Source organism: Nycticebus coucang, chromosome 2 (genome assembly GCF_027406575.1).
Source record: "Nycticebus coucang isolate mNycCou1 chromosome 2, mNycCou1.pri, whole genome shotgun sequence".
In the NCBI taxonomy this organism is placed as follows: domain Eukaryota; kingdom Metazoa; phylum Chordata; class Mammalia; order Primates; family Lorisidae; genus Nycticebus; species Nycticebus coucang.
In genome coordinates, this window is record NC_069781.1 from 109085872 (window position 1) to 109108616 (window position 22745).

At 40.8% G+C, this 22745-nt stretch overlaps 1 non-coding gene and 1 pseudogene across 1 annotated transcript; both read right to left on the reverse strand.

The window, feature by feature from the left end:
* Positions 1-6960: 6960 nt before the first annotated feature.
* LOC128598161 (transcription initiation factor TFIID subunit 3-like) lies at positions 6961-9874 on the reverse strand (annotated as a pseudogene).
* Positions 9875-17553: 7679 nt separating this feature from the next.
* On the reverse strand, positions 17554-17656 carry LOC128580016 (U6 spliceosomal RNA). The gene has a single exon (XR_008378379.1). It is a non-coding gene; the product is annotated as a U6 spliceosomal RNA (small nuclear RNA).
* Between the last annotated feature and the right edge of the window lie 5089 nt (positions 17657-22745).

The window sequence follows — 22745 nt, forward strand, 5'->3', positions numbered from 1 at the left end:
ACAGAAGACAAATTCACATGTAAGAATTGCAAAAACACATAAGAAAGTCCAATATTGGGAGAATAGTCAGAAAACCCAGCTGTTCCATACTGACTGCATGATATAGATGTGTCATTCACACTGATCACAATTACACACACAAACACACACTCTCACATAAACCCAACCCAGGCAAAAACTCAGGATAGGAATTCTAGAGATAACAGATAAAAATACTGAATCTTCAAACTGATAAAGTAGGAAATGTCATCCATAGGATAAGTATGTTCAAAGTAATAACATGCTACTATGGCAAAAGTACAAATGATTATGAAAAAAATCAGATAGCTTGACAATTTAAAATATCAGAATATGGACTAAATAGAAAACATATCTAGCTACCAAATAATTCATAAATTAGAAAAAGAAAGCTGAGAAAATCCCATCGAAATCGAGATAAAAATAGAAAGAAAAGTAAAGAGACATGCTAAACATTTAAAAAAAAAAGTGAATGATGGAAAAGTGGTAATTGAAGGCTGAGATTTTCTAAAATTGAGAGACATGAAAGTATTTTTCCTTACATTGAAAAATACTACCTAATGTTAAACAAATAGTAGTAGTATACTGCTAAACAAACCCATTATATTAATAGCAAAACTTAAGAACTTTAAAGATAAAGTCTTGAAAGCTAATGGCGGGGAGTGATAAATAAAAGATGTAACAATAAACGGAAAATGGATTTCTCAATAGACACAATAGATGTCTGAGCATACAGAAATAATGAATTCACAATATTGAGATAGAATAACTAACTCAAGAATTCTATCCCCAGGCAAATTATCATTTAGGAGAGGTAGCATACAGAATGAGCACCGTATTTATTCCCTGTCTCCAAGATCTCACTAAACAACCATAAAGGATTATGGAGCTGTAAGTCCACAATGAGTTATATGTTTCTGCAAAAGCTATTTTAACTCCAACTTGTTAAGAACATTCTTTTCACTTAGGCATCCACTCTCATCTGAAGCCTTTGGTAATCTTTTTCTGTATTTCACACTTAAATATGTATAGGGTACCAAGGAAAACTCGATAAAAGCTTTCCTCATGAATACACAGACGAAATGAAACAATCAGAAAAGAGAAATAGAGACAAGGTAAGAAGCAAAAGATTTTTTGGGGAAAAAAATCTATGATTAAACATCTTTTAATATAGAAAAGTATTGTATTTCTTTAAGGAAAGGGAACATTTTCTATTTCTAAATGAAGTAGCAGAGAAAAACAAAAAATATGTAGTAGAAGATATTTTTGAAAAATGAGCAGAAATAGTTGAAGTCAAGACATATCTCAGAAACAGCACAGAAAAAATTAAAGATCTCAGGCACAATGTAAAGAGTATGACACACTTACTGGGTGACTATAACTTGAAACTTTACCTAACAAGTGCAAACAATGTAACCTAATCATTTGTACCCTCATATTAATCGGAAACTTCAAGTAAAAAAGAAATTTCAAAGGAAAAACTAAAGACCAATCTAGGTGGTCCAGATAATAGATAATGAGAATTTTAGAGAGAACAGAGCACATAAAGATTTAAATTATAAAAAAGAAATTCAACAAAAACTCCCATAAATTAGGGGCATATGTTTGACTGAAAGACCTCCACTGAAATTCTGAAAAGTCACATATAAAAGAAGAAGAATCAGAATTGTATCCCATTCTCAGCAGCAATATTGAAAGCTAAAAAACAAGAAACAAGTAAGTTCAGATTTCTGAGGAAAAATTACTGTTTAATTTAATTTATTTATTTTTAAAGTTTTATTTATTTAATTTTTGAGCTAGAATCTCACTCTGCTGCCTGGAATAGGGTGTTGTGGCATCAGCCTATCTCATAGCAATCTCAAATTCCTGGGTTCAAGCGATTTTCCTGCCTCAGCCTCTTTTGTAGTTGGGACTATGGGCGCCCACCACAACACCAAACTAATTTTTCTGTTTTTAGTAGAGAGGGGGTCTCACTCTTACTCAAGCTGGTCTTGAACTCCTGAGCTCAATGGATCTACCTACCTTGGCCTCCCAAAGTAGGATTACGGGCATGAGCCACCTCTCTTGGCCAGGAAAACTATCGTAAATTCAGAATTCTATATCGAGCCAAATTCTATCCAACTTTCCTCAAGAAGCTAATAAAGGACTACTACACCAAAAAAGAAGAACTCAACTAAGAAAGAGGAGAAAGACAAGTGGCCAGAGACAGGGGCTTTACCATAGGAAAATAGTGAAGAAACCCCAGGTGACAGATAAGGGCAAGAAAATAGACGACTTTGAGATGTTAAACAAACCAACAGTGTTAAAATTGGGGATTATCTGACATGTTTAACTATGTGGAAAATAGTATTGAGAGTTCCCTCAATTTATGGGATTATTTGAAACAAATTATATCCGTATACTCATAAAAAGTTCTGTAAATTGGGGCAGCGCCTGCAGCTCAGTGAGTAGGGCACCAGCCCCATATACCGAGGGTAGTGAGTTCAAACCCGGCCTCTGCCAAACTGCAACAAAAAAATAGCCAGACGTTGTGGCGGGCGCCTGTAGTCCCAGCTACTCAAGAGGCCGAGGCAAGAGAATTGCCTGAGCCCAAGAGCTGAGTTGTGTGATGCCAAGGAACTCTACCAAGGGTGATAAAGTGAGACTCTGTCTCTAAAAAAAAGTTCTGTAAATTAAAAAAAGATAAATATTAACTCTAACCCAACAATTTGACAAGGAATGGTCAATAACTACATTTAATCTGGCATTTGGATTACCAGACTCCTCATGAGTGGCAACTACAAAAACATGAAGAAATATAAATTGAAAGTGTTAATTTAACCAAACATGAGGTGTGCCATGTTAAGCAAGATCATAAGATAGTACACTAGATAAAAGAAGGCATATTGTATGTTTCCATTTCTAACACTTAGTATATGCAAACTAATCTACAGTGACAGAAAGGAGATCATTTGTTCTCTGGGGAAGGTGACAGCATGCTGGAGTGAAGGCAAATGAACACAGGCAAACTTTGGAGCATGATGACTATGTTCACCTTATTTCATGATCATGATAGTTTCACAGGTGTATACATGTCAAAATTTTCTCATTGTACACTTTAAATACGTTCACTATTAGACGTTAATTTCTTTTTTTCTTTCTTTTTTTTTTTTTTGAGACAGAGACTCACTATGTCACCCTCAGTAGAGTGCTGTGGTGTCACAGCTCACAGCAAACTCTTGGGCTGAAGCGATTCTCTTGCCTCAGCCTCCCAAGCAGCTGGGACTACAGGCACCCACCACAACGCCTAGTTAACTTTTGTTGCAGTTATCATTGTTGTTTAGCTGGCCCGGGAAGGGTTTGAACCCACCAGCCTCGGTGTATGTGGCTGGAGCCATAACCCCTGTGCTACAGGCACCAACCCTAGACGTTAATTTTGTCTCAGTAAAGTAAAATATTTGAATGTCATAAGAAAACATTATTAGAATGATTAACATTTTTTGTTTAACCTGGTAATGCCAAATGCCAGTGAGACTACAAAGTGACTAAAACTCCATGCACTGCTGCTTAGAATGCAAAATTGTACAGCCACTCTGAAAAACTGCTTGGCAGTTTCTTATAAAGGTAAACACAGCTGGGCATGGTGGCTCAGCCTGTAATCCTAGCACTCTGGGAGGTGGAGGCCGGGTGGATTGCCTCATATCAGGAGTTCAAGACCAGCCTGAGCAAGAGCAAGACCATCTCTAAAAATAGCCAGCCATTGTGGCCGGCGCCTGTAGTCCCAGCTACTTGAGAAGCTGAGGCGAGACAATCACTTAGTCCAAGAGTTTCAGGTTGCTGTGAGCTATGATGCCATGGCACTCTACCAAAGGCAGCAAGGTGAGATTCTGTCTGAAAAAAGAAAAAAAAAAAAAAAAAGGTAAGCATACAATTATTATATGACCCTTGAATGCCAATCCTTGGTAATTGCCCGAAAGAAATAAAAATGCACAAAATTTTTACATGAATTATCATAGAAGCTTTATTTATAACCACCAAGAACTAGGGACAACCCAAATGTCCTTCAACTGGTGAATTTATAAGCTCTTAGGTAGAATACAACTTAGAAAAATATAAGAAATAATTAATAATACACATAACACCACAGATGAATTTCTAAGGCATTTCTCAGAGAGAAAGAAGCAGACATTCCAGAAAAGGCAAAACCACAAGGAATGGATAAAATGTTTGCCAGGAATCAGGGGTGTGACTAGAAAGGGGCAACATACAGGAGTTTGCTTTTTGGACTGTGGAGCACTTTTGTAACCTGATTGTGGTGGTGGTTACAACAATCTGTAGTGTTAAAACTCACAGAACTATAGGCCCTCAAAAAGGCAATAGATAATTCAAAAATTAGTTAATTTTTAAAAATCAATACATCTTGAGTGTTTGTGACAGTGAAAGGACAACAATGGAAGATGTAACTTAAACTCAGTTAAGTTTTTTGATGGACTCTTCCCTATGGTCCTGGAAGTCACAGAACAACCTGATAGCCAATCAATATCCAAAATGCCGACGTAGGCCAGGCGCAGTGGCTCATGTCTGTAATCCTAGCCCTCTGAGAGGCCAAGGTGAGTGGACTGACTGAGCTCACCGGTTCCAGACCAGCCTGAGCCAGAGTAAGACCTCATCTCTAAAAAAATGCTGGGTGTTGTGGCGGACGCCTGTAGTCCCCAGTACTTTGGAGGCTGAGGCAAGAGAATTGCTTGAGCTCAAGAGTTCAAGGTTGCTGTGAATTGTGACGCCAAACACTCTACCAAGGCTGACAAAGTGAGACTGTCTCAAAAAAAAAAGAAGAAAAAATGCTGGCCTGGAGAGGGCAAGGGTGGAGTCTTCTAAAAATTGTCTGAACTTAAAACATTCACCACACTAAGGTGAAAATAGGAAAATAAAACATTTATTTTTAGGATACAAAATATACAGGAAAATAAAACATTTCTAAAAAAAAAAAAATTCTTACATCCTCTAAAGTTCTCAAGCACCAGAAATGGCAATGTGAAGGACAATTTTTTATTAAAAGTTGTTATTAAATAGAACTAGAAAATGATTATATTTCCAGCAACTTTCTCAAAATGATTTTATCACAGGATTCAATTGAATGAAATGGAAATCAATGTATGCATATTAAAAGCTATGCAAACATTGGCTGGGCCCGATGTTTGAGACCTGTAATCCCAGCACTCTCGAAGGCCAAAGTAGGTGAACAGCCTGAGCTCAGGAGTTTGAGACCAGACTGAGCAAGAGCGAGACCCCATCTCTAAAAATAGTTGGGTATTATGGTGGGTACCTGTAGTCCTTGGTAATTGCCCAAAAGAAATAAAACTAGAGGCAAGAGAGGCTGAGGCAAGAGAATCACTTGAGCCGAAGAGTTTGAGGTTGCTGTGAGCTATGACGCCACTATACTCTACCCAGGGTGACAATGAGACTGTTCTAAAAAAAAAAAAAAAGCTATGTAAATATTTTTAAACCTAAAAGCAGAGGATCTTGAAGAATTTAAAAGGCATAATTTTGTGCCTTAAATTGCACATAAGGAAAGACCAAATTTGCATAGACTTGGATAAGACTAGCATAAGCTGTTTACCTTAACAGTAACTAGGATAAGCTGTTTACCTTAACAGTACATACAAGCTTAGCTCACGGCATTCCCAACACACCTTTCCTTTATTTCTACCTAGTTGACATGAGTTGGAGCACCCAGACCCCACTGGTCTGAATGGGTTAGGTTCAGTAAGGACGTCTACACAGAACCCTACGAGCACACTAGGTAGCAAGCCCAACCTGCCTCCCTAATGCCCTAGGAGTTAGGAATAAGGGAATAATTTGGAGCATGCCAGATACTCCCCAGAAGGCTGGAGACCTGAGGTCAGAAACTGTGGGAACAGGGCTGCAAAACAATGCAGCCACCTTCTCATACTCCCACTTGGAATGAGAGACCCCCAACTCTCTTTCCTCTATTTGCATTAGTCCAATGGACTAATCTCAGGGGAGGTCCCAGTTGGCCGCCTGTGTAGCAAGTGCCCAACATTTATTGGAATGTGCCTAAGGCTGGGGAAAAAAGTCTCTGCTAGAAAGAGCCCACTGATTTTTGAACCAGCAGGGCAGAGAATTTTGATTTACAGTTCCACCAAGACTTCACTGGGTGGAGAGCAGGAATTGCACAAATGGAAACCGAGAAGCCTACAGGGAAGGAAAGGTGGTGTGGCGTCATAGCTCACAGCAACCTTGAACTTTTGGGCTCAAGTGATTCTCTTGCCTCAGGCTCTCTAGTAGCTGGGACTACAGGCGCCCCCCACACCAGGCTATTGTTTAGAAATGGGGTCTCACTCTGGCTCAGGCAGGTCTGGAGCTCAGGCACTTCACCCACCTCAGCGTCCCAGAGTGCTAGGATTACAGGTGTAAGCCACTGCACCCAGCCTGTTTTTCACTTCTATGGAGTCACATTTATCAGTTCTGTCAATTAGCACAAGTTGAGCCTGTGTCCAAGGAGGCTGTGTCTACTCCCAGATTAAACAAAAGAACACCAAACACCCACGTCTAGAACTTTATTTATTCCCTCAAGTGCAATCGAGAGCTCAGATTAATTAAACTACATCTTAATTTACAAAAAGATTAGTTAACAACAAAAGCGTAACTAATCTTACAATCCCCAGCAAGACTGGGGCTTCACAACTTCAGAATTCTAAAGTGTCCTTGGAGCAGGGAGGCAGTGGCTGTTGCCAGGCAGGACCCCACAGGTGTGAGGCTTGAAGACTGCAGGGTTCAGAGTCCCCACATTTCCAGCAAGCAAGAGTCTAGTCTCCTTTGGAAATTTCATTCCTCCATGGGCACTGAGCTTTGGGGGCCTCCCAGAGGCCCCCACATTCCACTCCCAAGGCAAGTCCTTAATGTATCATCGGCCCTGGAGCCAGCATAGATGGCTGCATTTCAGAAGGGGATGCAGAGGGGTGGTGTGTTCTGGTCCTCTGTCTTGTGGGAGCCATTATCCACAGGAATTTGGGGCAGATGTGAAGGCAGAGTCACACCAGTTCCCTCCAGAGGAGCTGGGGAAGAAACGGAGCACACGGCACTCTGCCCGGCCCTAGTGCAGACCGGCGCCAGGGCGCTGGGGCGCCTCCTCTTCTTGTGCTTTTTACCTTTCCTTTTGCTGGCACTCTTGGGACACCTCCTCTGGTGGTGCAGCCATTATTCCGATACAGGGCCAGCGGTACCAGTCATCGCAATCGTCACAGCTCATCATCAGACATTCATCGTCAGGCCTGTTACACCCAGGACAGATCCAGATCTGCTTGTCCCTCTCATCTCGGATCACGTAAGTGCTGACTGTCTCGGTCACCACTGCAGGACCCAGGGAGGGCAGCAGCGCTGGGGAGGCCATGGCCACAAGGGGTGGCTGTGGGAGCGCAGGGCCCACATGCATGGGGCGGAGGGCTGGGACTATGGCAGCCAGGGACAGCATCTTGGGCCGGTTCATGGAGGGGGCTGGCTTAGCCTCTGGGAGGGGAACTACTTTGCTGATGACGATCTTGTCTTGGCCAGCATCAACTCAGAGGGTGAATCTGGGGATAACTGGACTCGGGGCTGGGATAACCGGCTCCACTTTTATTTTTTCATGCTTGTATTTCTCCTTTTCTTCTTTTCTCTCTTTCTCTGTTTTCTTTTTCCCTCTCCTTCTCTTCCTTCTCCTTTTCCTTCCTTTCCTTCCTCTCCCTTTTGTCTTTTTTCCTTTCTTTCTCCTTGGGTTTCTCTTTTTCCTCAAAGAGTTTTTCCCAACACATTAGCACAACCAGGGCAGCAGGGCAGGGACCCCTGCTGTGGTAGCAGGGTGGAACAGGCCCAGAGCCGGCTCCTTTGAGGACAGCCCCAGAGGGGCTGGCGCTGCTTTCACCTTCTCTTCTCCACCTTTATCTTTCACTTTCTCCTTTTCTCTTTATCTTTCTTACCGTTTTCTCCATCTTTTTTCTTATCTTTGTGCTCCCCTTCCTCCCTCCTCACAATTGCCTCTTTCAATCTCACTTTTGGATCAACATCTTCAAATTCTGTTATTTTAAACTTGGAGGGCTCTGAGTCCTCCTCTTTCAGAAACTCCTTCCATGGATACTTTGTTTCCTTGCCAGCTTCCTTTTCTTTCTCTTTTACTTTATTTTCCTTGTCTTTGCTTTTTTCCTTGTTTTTGTCTTTTCCCCTCTCCCTGTCTCTCTGCTTTTCTTTCTTTTCCGTTTTAGTCTTCAGTTCCTTTTTCAATTTCTACTTCACTTCCACTGAGGAATGCGGCTTGGCTTTTTCTTCACACACCTTATGGAGAGGCTGGAGAGTGGGAGGGGACACAGAAGCAGAAGAGATAGAAAGAAAGTTGGGAGGCATATTTGAAGGCTATTTCCAGTTATGCTTTCCACAGAACCTCATTCGTTGAGGAGTCCGTTGCCCAAGAGTTATCAGACTTGAAGTTCCACCCAAAAGAGGCAAGGGAGTGGATCTTGACTTGGTGAAATTGTTTGAGGAAGTGGAGGCTTTGGAGTGGTGCACTCCGAACCTGAAATTCTTTGGGGGCTGATAAAAATGCCTCCTTCAGATTCTGATCCAGAGGAGAATTCAAAAGGATCTGGCTCTCCTTCAGCACAGGCACCCGCAATCACAACATGGATAGAGTCGTCCATTAGCCTCTTTTGGCTGATCCTCGTTGCTCAGCTTCCCAGGATCAGGAGCCGTTTGTGTCTGCTTCGCCTGGACTGCCTCTTTACTGACATTTTCACTTCTTGCATCTGAAGGAGTCCTGGTTGGTGTTTCTGGTCTGATGGGTACCTGAGGAATTTGAGTCGTAACTTCAGGGCTCTTGGGATTCTTGAGCTCTTAGAATGTCCTGGTAGTTTCTGCTGTTTGGACATGATTTGGGGTGGCTGAATAGGACTTCCAACCAGTGTCGCTGACTCGGTTTTCTATCCAGGAGAAGTAGTTTTAGTCTTTGTTTTAGGTGTAAAGGACTTGATTTCTAATGGTTTTGCAGTTGGCAACTGTGATTTTGCAACCACAGTCAACATGGGTGGCCCTGGCCACGTAGGGGCAAGGTCTGTGCTGCCCTGCACATGCTCTGGAGGGAGCATGGGCAGGACCTTTTGCATATTTATTGAGCCGAGGGGTTCTCAAGCTTCCAATAACACATCTAGGTTATCCCTTTTCATACTCAGCAGCCAGGGTGGCTTCGTGGCAGGCATTTCTTCAGCTTCAGGGCTGTCCAGTGGTCTCTTACCCAGGAAATTCTCATCATTCATAATTTCTTCCTCCTCCAGTTCATCATCTTCTTCCAAGGGAACCTGCCTGGCTTCTGCTGAAGTGCCCCCATCTGTGGGCACCTGCTCCCCTTCTTCCTCTTCCCGAGAAGACACACGGGTGGCATGTAGTCAGGGATGTATTCTTTTCTTTCTTCTGCACCTTTACTTCCAGGTTGAGGAAACTGAAGTACATTGTTCTTGCTAACAGGAAATGAAGAGATTCAATGTGGGAAAGTGACAGGTTCAATATTGCAAATATAGTCTTCTAGTTCATGCAGACTTACCCCCATAAATTGGAAAGCTTCACCAATGTCATCCAAAGCTGGGTCTGTTCGGTCATGAAGCTCAGAGTACCGATGGCAGCTGCGGCCCAGCTGCTGCAGATAGCAAGGCAGCACGTCCGTGAGGAGATGGCAGGTGCTGAGCTGCACTGAGTCCCAGCCCAGAGCCTGGCAGATCTGCGCCACTGAGACCCTCAACAACGACCTGGAGTAATTCTCACACATCCTGCTGCGTAGACGCCACAGCAGCCCTTGCTGCCACCTCTCTCCAGCCCCACCACCACCTGACCTTAGCAGCCCAGGATTCAACTGCTGGGGCCCCAGTGGTGAGGAAATCGTCTCCCAGGCAACCAGCTCACCTCAAAGCCTGCTCCCGGTGCAGTCTAGCGGGGAACAAAGCCCCAGACCCTGGCCCTGCTGGCCTTATATAGATCTGCCCCGCCCCACCCACCCTGGCCCGATGCCATGAGCGATGGCCTCATGTTTGACCTGGGCTGCCCCTGTCCATGAGTTAACTGGACACAGGCCAATGGGAGGTCCCACATTGGGCGCTCTGCCTCAGGATCCTGCTGGGAAAGTCAGGTTACATCTCCTGTTATACACCTTTGAAGAAATGCTTCAGGATCTCCATCCCACCTGTTGAAAGTTTCTGTCCACAGCTCTGCTCTGGTCTTCAGCTGATCCCAGCACCCGTGGAATGGAAAGTCTGCTCCACTTTAATTTTTCAGTCAGAATTGTGCAGGCTGACCCCACTAATGACGTCTGAGTGTTGGCTGTTTTGTGTGCTGTGACTCATCAGTCATCTTCAATTGGTGCACAAACCTGATGCAAGTTATCAGGTTATATGCCTTGTCAGGGAGGCTGTGATAAACTCATCAAGAGGAGATGAGAGCTCTAAGAGATTTCTTTCACTCCTCTTCAGGAAGAAGGAGAATGTATCAGTCATCTCCAAGATTAATGACTGAAATCTTTCCCTGAAGTCTTCATGAATCCATTTAAGGGAGCTAAAGGGCATCTTTGAAAAGACCCCGAGGGCAGAAAACAGAAAACCTCTGCAACCCTCAGGACTTCAGTTTCCTTTACTAACAACAAAACAATTGGCTCGGGGCCGTAGCTCAAGCGACTCAGGTGCCAGCCGCATACACCAGAGCTGGCAGGTTCAAATCCAGCGTGGGCCTGCCAAACAACAATGACAACTACAACCAAAAAATAGCTGGGCATTGTGGCAGGTGCCTATAGTCCCAGCTACTTGGGAGGCTGAGGCAAGAGAATGGCTTAAAGCCCAGGAGTAGAAGGTTGCTGTGAGCTGTGATGCCACAACACTCTACCCAGGGCGACAGCTTGAGGCTCTGTCTCAAAAAATAAATAAATAAATAAATAAATAAAAACAAAACCATTGAAATTGGTGATGACACACATTAATTTTACTTCCATGTTATATAAAATTTTTTAACTTTGGGGGGCGCCTGTGGTTCAAAGGAGTAGGGCGCCGGCCCCATATACCAGAGGTGGCGGGTTCAAACCTGGCCCCAGCCAAAAACTGCAAAAAAAAAATCAATAATTTCACATCTAAATTAGGCTTGACACAATTAAGGTACTTGAGAAAATGAAAAATGGCCAGTTCAGCCTCAGGCACTGGTGGAAAACAAGCTAACACTGGTGTGGGACAGAAGGATGCAAAAGTCCCTGAGGTCACCCATGGCCCTAGCAGAGAGCTTGATGTGATTCTTCAGCCATTGAAGTAAGTACTAGAACACCTAAAAAGTAAGTACTAGAACACTTGTTCTAGCATTTTGATGTGGTTATTTCGGAGATAACCTGGATTCTGTTGAGTTTTTAAGGAACACTTATTTCCACATAATCACAGCTTCATCATGCTATGCCAATCATTTTGAGAAAATTGTCACAAGTATGGTGTTTTTCTTAGATGACTGGGCAAGCTACGTAAAAATGCTCATTCCATGATGATATGCTTATGGAGTCTTTATGAGGTCACTGCAATAGGAACCATAAAAAAAATGTTAAGGAATTACATTGTATCCTTTATCGCCTCCAATAACTATTAAAAATAATTGAAATTCAGCTTGGCACCCATAGTACAGTGGTTACATCACTAGCCACATAAACTGAGGCTGGAGGGTTCTAACCCAGACCCAGCAGCTAAACAACAATGACAACTACAACAAAAAATAGCTGGGCATTGTGGTGGGTGCCTGTAGTTCCAGTTACTTGGGAGGCTGACACAAGAGAATTGTTTAAGCCCAAGAGTTTGAGATTGCTGTGAGCTGTGACACCACGGCACTCTACCAAGTGACAAAGTGAGACATTGTCTCAAAATAATAATAATAATAATAATTGAAATTTGGTTCGGCACCCATAGCACAGTGATTACGGCACCAGCCACATACACCAAGGCTGGAGGGTTCTAACCCAGCCCCAGCCAGCTAAGCAACAATGATAACTGCAACAAAAATATAAATGGGCATTGTGGTGGGCTCCTGTCATCCCTGCTACTTGGGAGGCTGGGGCAAGAGAATCACTTAAGCCCAGGAGTTTAAGGTTGCTGTGAGCCGTGATGCCACAGCTCTCTGAGGGCAACATAGTGAGACTCTGTCTCAAAAAAATAATAATTATAATAATTGAAATTACTTTGAAATATTTCTACCCCTACACAATGAACTTTTGAAAAAATAATTTTATGGTGCTTGGGCAGCACCTGTGGCTCAGTGAGTACAGTGCTGGCCCCATATACTGAGGGTGGTGGGTTCGAACCTTGCCCCAGCCAAATTGCAACAAAAAAATAGCCGGGCATTGTAACGAGTGCCTGTAGTCCCAGCTACTTGGGAGGCTGAGGCAAGAGAATCACCTAAGCCCAAGAGCTGGAGGTTGCTGTGAGCTGTGATGCCACGGCACTCTGTGAAGGCAACAAAGTGAGACTTTGTCTCAAAAAAAAAAATTTATGGTGCTTAAAGTAGATCGATAAATTCTGGTCAATACTAATAAGAATGAGTTTGCCGTACATGAGCAGCCACATAATGGGATACCAAATACCGCCTGAATCAATGAGGCCACACATAGTACAGCTTTGTAACTATAATTAATTTCTCAGAGAAGTAAATCAAAACTAAATTATTTGCCAAAGCCACATACTAGTTGTTCAAAAAATATCTAGTGGTTTTCTAATACTGATGCTTCAACTTCTAAAGATGTTAAGTTTACCTATTTAAAAACTCATAAATTTTAGAGCTTAAGGTAAAAAAAGCCTCACATAATAATATGTAACTGGATCTAATCTATTTCATTACATTTTTTACTTATGGGAAAGCCTAAGAGATTTATGAAATCTACCTGAGAGCTTAACCAGACACCCAATGTTCAGTCTCTGATATATATCTCTGAGTTCTGTAACTCCCAGCTGGTTATAATAAAAATAAAAGTTAAAAACTTAGGGTGTTATTTTTACTTAACGAAATATTTTATCTAAAATAAGTAAACAGAAAGCCAGTTTAGGGAGACAATGTGATATTCCTAAAGCAAATGTGAATTTCATTCAGTTTGGAAATACATGCATAAAAATAAACTGTAACTGAAAAATACATGTTTCTTGCTTTGCAGAAACCGTGCCCCTCATCTCTCAGCTCAGGGCTATGTCTTGCTTTCTTGCCTTGTATCCTGATATTTACCTTTCACATGGCCACCCTCAGTTTTCTTTAAACTTCAACTTCTGTAACTGACTTGGAAGTTTTCTTAATCCTGCCCAAGATATGAAGACATAACATAGTTTGCTTTCTTAAGAAGGATTTTCCATGTTCCCCAACGAAAATTACCTAGCTACCATTAAAGTTTTCTGAATACCTCTGAAGTAGACGCTTTTGAAGGAGTTTGTGTATTGTGCCAAATTTCCATTTCATAGGATTGCTTGTGCTGAAATACTTATTCTCCCTAATTTATCCATACCAGAGTATAAATGACCATAATTAAGTTAAACTATTACCTCTCTAAAGAGATTTACAAATTGATGGGTGGAGGAATTATTCACTTTTTAACAGTATTTAAAAACCTATAATAAATGTTATGCTGGGATAGTTTTTAGAATCTGTATATAGAATACAAGTTCTGTGAAATATTATACAAACTATTATAAGCCACTTAAAAATTTTTGCCCATGGTCAAGTTAGTTGGAAGACACTGGGTTAAACAAGATTTAAAAGACATCTTTATCAAGAACTTCTCAGATTCCTTCTGCACCCACCTCCCAACCTACTGAATCTGTCACCACATATGGAAAGTGGGAATCAGAATATTCAACCAAAAATTAAAAGATGAAAACATAATGGTCAAGAATCATAATGAGAGTTGCAGACCTTCCCACATTTATGTAGGAGAAAATACAAGAATTGTGAGAATAGTGGGCACAAATTAATGAATTAAGAAAAAGAATTAAGCCTATCTTCAGATTGAAACAGATTTGCCTTTACCTACTTCATGATGAGATTTCCAAAATACCAAGACTAAAAGGGAGGAAAAAATCCCCAAAGCGTTCTGAAAGAAGACAGCCGATTCATTATGATAACATAAGAATTGTGCAGAAAACCCAAGTAACAATAATTTGAACTTCTGGAAGTAAAGGATTTGAAAATTAGATTTCTATTCCTGATCAACATTCATTCAAGTATGAGGGACATTTTCAGACCTTCAAAGACTCAAAAAATTTGACTCCTACAAAACTCTATGAAAAAAAAAAGAAGTTACTTATAAATATAAGAGAAATTATAGAAGAAAAAGAAAGTAAAGAAAAAGAAGTAAACAGAAAAACTACTAAACTATATACTATATAACTATATACTTACGGGTAATTGTTGATTGTTTACATGGATGAATAAACAATAATCTAGAAGTAAAATTGTGATAGGTTAAAGAAATGGAAAAAAGAACAGATCAGAACACTCAAAACCAAAATGTAAGCAAGGTGGCATTGTTTACTTTGACACTTGGGCACAAGTAGGCTAAGATCTAAAGAATGTTGGGAGTGGGGTTAGGGAGGGAGGCCAATCCTATATAGTTGGTTGAGAGGGAGCTGTTTCTATCAAGGACCACCAAACCGTCATTCTCATCAGAACATCAAAGATGTTATCTCATTATGTGGACTCCCCTGGCAGGTTCTTCCTGTGAGAGTGTCAGCATATTTTGCTGGGGTGTGTCCATAATTAGGCAGTGCCAGGATAAGCCTACAGCCTGTCTCTCTTATCTGAGTTATGTCCACTTGTAACAGAGTCTCACAGAGCGGCTTTTCAAGATAGTGTTAGTTTGGCCAATCTAACATTCCCGATTATTTGTTTCGTTGTTTTGGGAATTGGGTGTTGTCCTCATAAACTACTTTCTGCATAACTTAGGGTTAGTGTGGAAGCCTAAAGGGAAGTATTGTTAGGATGTGTGTTGTATCTGAGGTGGGTTTGCCAGAGAAATATTTCTCCTAAGGATTTGTTAGTAATGGCTATATATGATTTTGTAAAATTTTGGTTATTAGGTGAAAAAGGCAGGGAGCAAATAGTAAAATAAGAAAAAAGGTTATTATGGATCTTATCAAAGGTAAGAACCAAGTTAGTTTTGGGAAGACACATCATGATGTTAGCCTGTTTGGGGGTAAGATTGATTTTTTTTTATATATATTTGTTTACCAGTAAGGTCATCAGGTTGGTCCCAGGAAAGGGATTTATAAGGAGTGGGAAGGCTGGGTTGTACATGTTTTCTGAGTTTAGCTCTGGTTTCAATTAGGGTGGGCAGATAATTTCCCAAAGGGCTCGGATCACCAGGAATGGGTGTTAATAAAAAGGATCTGCTGTACATTATTTCAAATGGGCTGTAAAAAGTGGGGGCCTTAGGAGTAGCCCTAATCCTAATGAGTGGAATGGGTAATGGAGTGGTCTAGGGTACTCTGATGTCTTGGCTTAGTTTAGTCAGATGAGTTTTTATGATAGAGTTAATTTTTCCTACTTTTCCTGAGAATCGAGGTTGGTACAGAGTATGTGAATATAGGAGAATACTTATATGATATTAGGTGGTAATACAGGAGAATACCACAGCCTGTAGAACCTGTTGGGTGACCTTTACTTATAAATGAAGAGCCAGTGTCTGACTGAATGGAGACAGGAGACCCAAACGGGAATGATGTGATTGAGGAAGACTTGGGCAACTTCTGGGACCTTCTCAGAAGTAGTTGGGAAAGCTTCAACCCATCCTGAGAAGGTATCTACTAACACCAATAAGCATTTATGTGGTTTATGTGTGGGCATATAAGTGAAATCAATTCGCCAGTCTTGGCCAGGGATGTAACCTCTAGCCCGGTGGGTGGGAAATGAGGTGGGTCTTGGGCCCTGGGGAGAGACTGTGGAGCAGATTTTGCAGTTTCCAGTAGAGAGAAGTTGGGGAAGACTTTTACAAGTGACTATGGGTTTAAGGAATTGAAGGAGAGGGTGGTGGCTGACATGAAATTATTTATGCAAGGGTTGGAAGATTTGGGGGTTTTGTGTTTCGGGTAGGATATAATGACCATCTTTAAGACACCAGTGTCTCTATTTTGTTAGGTTTTGGTGTTGGAAAGTCTTTGATGCTGACTATGTGGGAGAGAAATTGGTTAGTGTGTAAAATATATATTTATATTTTAGAGCCATTTTGGGGGCCTGAAGGTCAACTTTGTTGTTTCCAATTGTGATGGGGTCATCAGAACTTTGATGATATCTACAATGGATAATGGCAAGGGCTTTTGGTTTCTTTGCAGCCTGTAAAAGCTGATAAGTTTTGCATTGATTATGGGTAAGCTCTTGGTTGTGAGAAAAACCTTGTTCAGCCCTTATGGTAGCATGTGAGTGGATGATATGAAAGGCATAATTGGAGTCTGTATAAACATTGACAGACAGTACTTCAACTAGAGCTAAGGCTATAAGTTCTGCCTTTTGGGATATGATGTCTATAGGTAGTGGTTGAGCTTCTATAATCTGGGATAAAGAATAGAATATCCCGGGTGGCTCCTGTGGCTCAAGGAGTAGGGTGCCGGTCCCATATGCCAGAGGTGGCAGGTTCAAACCTAGCCCCGGCAAAAAAAAAAAAAAAAAGAATAGAATATCCCTCATAGCATTGGCCCTCAAGTATGTAGGAGCTGCCATCAATAAGCTAGATATGATCTGCTTGTTCTCTCATAGTTTCAGAAAGATGTGAAATGGGAGATTGCTGAATCTCTATTATATCTGTGCAGCAGTGTGAGATTGAGTCAGTGTCTGTCTAGGGGATTGATAAAAGAGAAGCAGGACTTAAAGGAGCACGTTTTGCTGGTGTGATATGTGGGGACTCTGAATAGGACATGGAGTTATTGTATCTGGGTGGGGGAGAGGGCCTGAATAGATTAGTGAGAAAGGAGGTTGGTTAAACTAAGGGAGGAAAAGACAGTTGGTGGGTCTACTGAAAGTACTCTTCTAACTTGCAAGGGTTAAAACTGGGCTGCCAGGGCCCTTAGGCAGGTGGGCCATTCTAGAGTGTGGTGCCAAGTTGTTTGGAGAGATAAGCTATTGTTTGTAGGGAGGGCCCTTTCCTTTGCTGTCCCATTTCTTTCATCAATGTATAGAGAAAATGGCTTGGAGAGATTGGGAGGGCAAGAGTAGGAGCAGAAGTCAGAGCCTGTTGGAATGTTGTTGTTTTTGTAAGACATGTTCTTTTTTTTTTTTGGAGACAGAGTCTCACTTTGTTGCCCTTAGTAGAGTGCCGTGGCATCACAACTCACAGCAACCTCTAGCTCTTGGACTTAGGTGATTCTCTTGCCTCAGCCTCCCCAGTAGCATAAGATATGTTCTTTATTAAAAACATATAGCAAGGCAATATATCTAAATATGGCCAATGAAAGAAAAATAATTTTCTTAAAAGAGACCTGTCTGAAGGTTGTTGACATTGCTTGCCTGTGTGCCTATTCATGTTATTAAAAAAGTATGGAACACTTCAAGAATTTGTGTGTCCTCCTTGTGCAGGAGCCATGCTAATCTTCTCTGTATAGTTACAATTTTAGTATATGTGCTGCCCAAGCACTTTTTTTTTTCTTGAGGCAGAGTCTCATTTTGTTGTCCCGGTAGACTGCCATGGCATCATACCTTACAGCAACCTCAAACTCTTGAGCTCAAGCAATTCTCTTGCCTCAGCCTCCCGAGTAGCTGGGACTATAGGTGCCCACCACAACACCCAACTATTTTTAGAGACCACGCCCTGCTCCTGCTGGAGTTTTTTGAAGTGAGACTCTCTGGGGGTGGTGGGATCTAATGGTTCAGAGAGATTTCTTTGGGTAGCCTCAAAATGTACTTAATTTGGCCAACCTAACAAATTGCATTTGTGGTCAGGCAGAATGGCTCACATCTATAATTCCAGCCCTCTGAAAGGCTGAGGTAGGAGGATCACTTGAGCTCAGGAGTTCCAGAGCAGCCTAAGTAAGCATGAGACCCCATCCCAACTAAAAATTGAAAAATTAGCAGGGCATTGTGGTGGGGTCCTATAACCCCAGAGACTCAGGAGGCTGAGGCAGAAGGAATTGCTAAAACTCCATAGTTTGAGGTTGCTGTGAGGTAGGCTGATGCCACAACTCTGGCTTGGTCAACCAAAAAATAATAATAATAATAATAAATAAAATAAAATAAAATTGCATTGATCTCAATATGGCAGGTGATTGAGGGGAGGTAGAATAGAAACAAATAATTTCCCTATATATCATTCTTAGTCAGTTAGAAATTTCAGTATAGGCTGGACGCCTCTAATCCTAGCTGTCTGGGAGGCCAAGGTGGGAGGATTGCTTGAGCTTAGGAGTTTGAACAAGAGCAAAATTCCACCTCTACTAAAAGATAAGAAAAGTTACCTGGGCATTGTGCAGATGCCTATAGTCCCAGCTACTTAGGAGGCTGAGGTGGGAAGATCTCTGGGACCCAGGAGCTTGAGGTTGCTGTGAGCGAGGCTGACACACAGCACTCTAGCCTGGGTGACAGTGAGATTTTGTCTTTAAAAAAAACCCATCCTTTTTTTTTTTTTTCAGTATAATAATAGTACCACTTAAAATGGCAAAATGTTATGTAATGTTTAAAAATAAACCTAAGAAATGTGAAAGATAGATTATCACCTCTACTGAAAATCACCAAAAAAACCATGTAGAGATAAAAAATTGTACTGTGTCTTTCCAAAGGAAAGTCACTAAAAGAATAAAGATGTCAAGTGCCCCTAAATTAAATGATAAATATAGTAAATCTCCACTATAGTTCTAACAAGTTTTGACTACATGTGTTATATAAATGAGTCAGCAAAGTTTCTGAGTGAATGGATGGGAGCAATATTAATTTTGGCAGATGTTTTCAAATTTCCTTCTATGAGCACTGCCCTGGGAGAAACATTTCTCCAAGTCTTCTCCTCCTACATGTGTTACCAAGCTAAAACACACACATGCACTTAACTCTTTGCTAATTTTAATAAAGTATAAATTATCTAATTGTGATTTTAATTTTGTTTCATTATATGTGTTCCAAATGATCATGACATAATTGCAATGACAAAAATTATCGAAGACATCCCAAATATATATTAATATGTAAACAAGGTAAATAAATTGTGTTATATCCATAAAGTATAATATAACGCAGCCCTGGATAGGCCAGTACATGACTTGCTTGAGGAACAGTAAGAACTGTGCATCTGAATGTGATGAGGGTAATGTTCCAAATCAGCGGACAGAGAACGAAAATTCAATAAATGGCTTTGGAAGAAATGAATATGTCTTTGGAAAATATATATAATCTTATATTCCTACCCTATGTACTACACACACACACACAAATTCTGGATCAGCCTGAGCAAGAGCAAGACCCTATCTCTATTAGAGGACAAAAAAAAAAAAAAAAAGGAGAAAAAATTAGCCAGGCATGATGGCACTGGCTGTAGTCCCACCCAGCTACTTGAAAGGCTGAGGCAGGAAGATCACTTGAGCCCAGAAGTTTGAGGTTTCTGTGAGCTGCCACTGCACTCCAGCCTGGGCAATAAATAAATAAGCAAACAAACAAATTAATTCTAGATAGAATAGGGAATTAAATGCAGCGGTTTCCTGTTAAAGATGGTGGATTAAACACCTCCATTCTCATTGGCTCCTTTCCCAAATTTCAGTAAAATGACAGTTAAGGGGTTTTTTTTGAAGACATAAACTTATAAAGAGACAACAAAATTTTGGGAAGGTAGAAAGCAGAGTGATGAGTGGAAACTGATTTAGCAGAACTTGAGAAGCTGAATCTTAAGGCAGCAGTAGAAGATCGAAGAGGAGTCTGATATAGAATCCCAAATCCCTAGAGTCTCAGAAGTTGTGAGCACCACAGACCTGCAAAAGTGGGGGAGAAGAGTGGGCTATAAACCAGAAAGTCACTCAGGTCTGTTTAAGGAGAAGTTTGACACACAGATCCTGCCACTCCTCCTCAAGTATGAGAAACTTCTCCTTCCCCCTCTGTCAAAAAACTGGAGGTTTATTTTTAGGACAGGCTAAAGCAAAACTTAGCCATGTTGGAAGACTCCATCTGGTTCGAACCAGACATTCATCCTTCTACAACAATGTTGTGGCCTCCAAGACTCTAAAACCAGGTCCAGAAGAAACCAAACATGTACTCTTAGATGAATTTGAACCAACCCAAGAGGACTTGCCTAAATACATTAAAAACAGGAATTCCCCCCCACCCCACAAAACAGCTCATCCAGACCACTGTACAGTGAAGGCCACTGTGCACAAAGGACTTTCAAATATTAGCAGACAGCCAATAGTCACAGAATACTTGGAGAAACCCCCATTGTGATGAGTGGCAGGGATAAAATAAAGAGAAAAGGATGACTGGGAGGGAATAGGCTGTGCAGCAAAAATAATAATCTTGCAAAAATCATTAATATCCTCAGAAATATAAACAAAACAAAAACCTCAGAAATTAGCAACACCAAAGGAGCTGTTTGAAAACAACAAGTTTGAAATATGGCATCAAAAAAAGTCACACTAGATTGATATATTTGACAACATTCAAATTAAGAACTTCTGTTCAAAACACATCATCACAGAGTGAAAAGGCAAGCCACTCAAAATACCTACAATTTTATATCCAATGCAATGCTTATCTCCAGAACATATAGGAAACAACTACAAATAAATATGCTAAAATATGGAAAGCCAATAGAAAATTGGGCAAAAGTTTTGAACAAATGTTTTGCAAAAAAGAATTTAAATGGGCATGAAAAGGTGTTCAACTTCAGAAAAATGCAAATTAAAGCCACATAGTATGCCAGAATGGCTAAAGCGAAAAACAGATGAACGATCAACACCAAATATTAGTGAGAGTATAAAAGCAACTGAAACCCTGATGTCTCACTCAGGACAGTGTATAACTATATATCTGTGAAACCCCTTTTTGGAAAATTGGCCAGATCGTCTACTAACGTTGAACATATGAATACCCTATGACCAACTAATTCTACTTGTAGGTATATACTCAGCCAAAAGGCATATGCAAGAATGATCACAGCAGCCCTACTTATAAAAAGCAGAAACAATTTTCTGTATTTATAGTAGAATGGACAAATAAATTGTGGTACATTTGTACAATAGAATTTCATGCAGAATAACAAGGAACAAAAGTGTCGTAGTCTGTTTTATGCTGCTATAACAGAATAGCACAGACTGGATAATTTATAATGAAAAGAAATTTATTTGGCTCAGTGCCTGTGGCTCAAGTGACTAGGGCACCAGCCACATACACCAGAGCTGACGGGTTCAAATCCAGCCCCGGCTTACCCAACAACAATGACAACTACAACCCAAACATAGCCAGGCGTTGTAGCAGGTGCCTGTAGTCCCAGCTACTTGAAAGGCTGAGGCAAGAGAATTGCTTAAGCCCAAGAGTTTGAGGTTGCTGAGCTGTGACGTCACAGCACTCTACCGAGGGTGACATAATGAAACTCTGTCTCCAAAAAAAAAAAAGAAAGAAAGAAATTTATTTGATCCATAGTTCTGGAGGCTGGGAAATCCAAGATGAAAAGACTACATCTGGTGAGGGCCTCTTTGCTGCATCATAACATGATGAAAGGCATGACATGGGGAGAGCGTACACAGGAGCGAGAGGAACTAAGGAAGTGAACCAAATTCAGAAACTCACCCTTTATCAAAAACCCACTCCCACAATAGCTAGCCCCCTCCCATGAAAACAACATGAATTCATTCATGAGAACAAGGCCTAATCACCTTTAGAGGTCCCACCTCCCAACAGTGTTGCATTGAGGATTAAGTTTTCAACACATCAATTTTGGAGGCACATTCAAACCACAGCAGTAAGATGAATGAGTTTTATAAAGACGGTGTTGAGTAAAAGAAACCAGAAACAAAAGAATATGATTCTGTGTGATCCCACTTGTATGAAGTTAGAAAACAGGTAAAATAAATTTATAATGTTAGCAATAAGGATAGCTGTTTCCCTAGGGAAGGGTAGTAACTGAGTGATGGCACAGAAAGGGCATCTGGCAATGTTCTCTTTCTAGAGCTGGGTGTTGGCTGCTGAGTGTTTTTACTTTGTGAAAATTCATGGAGTTGTATATGTGATTTGTTCACTTTCCTATTTGGATAAAATACATAACTTAAACATTTACTTCATAAAAGTACACTAGAAACATTGGAAGAGAGCACTCTCTTGGAAAGTAGAACACAATGACCATACATTTAAAATACAGGAAAAGTGATTTTTTTTTTAATTGAGATAAAATTTATTTAAAATGAAATTCATCCTTTTAGGTGCCCTGTTTAATGAATTTTTCCAAATGTGTAAGGTCATGTAACTACTACCAGAAAACAGTTCTAGAACATTTACTTTATCCTCCCTGCCAAAATTTCCTCATGCCTTTTTATTTTTTATTTTTACATATACATGTGTTTATTAGGTGAAAAGTGATTTTTTTTTTTAATTAGAAAACATTCAGAAGGGCTGGCTTCCAATAAAGTGAGTTTCTGAGAGAGCGAATTGAAAAAAAGTGATTTTTTTTTTTTTTTAATTAGAAAACATTCAGAAGGTCTGGCTTCCCATAAAGTGAGTTTCTGAGAGAGCGAATTGAAAATAATGCAAGGGGCATCAGA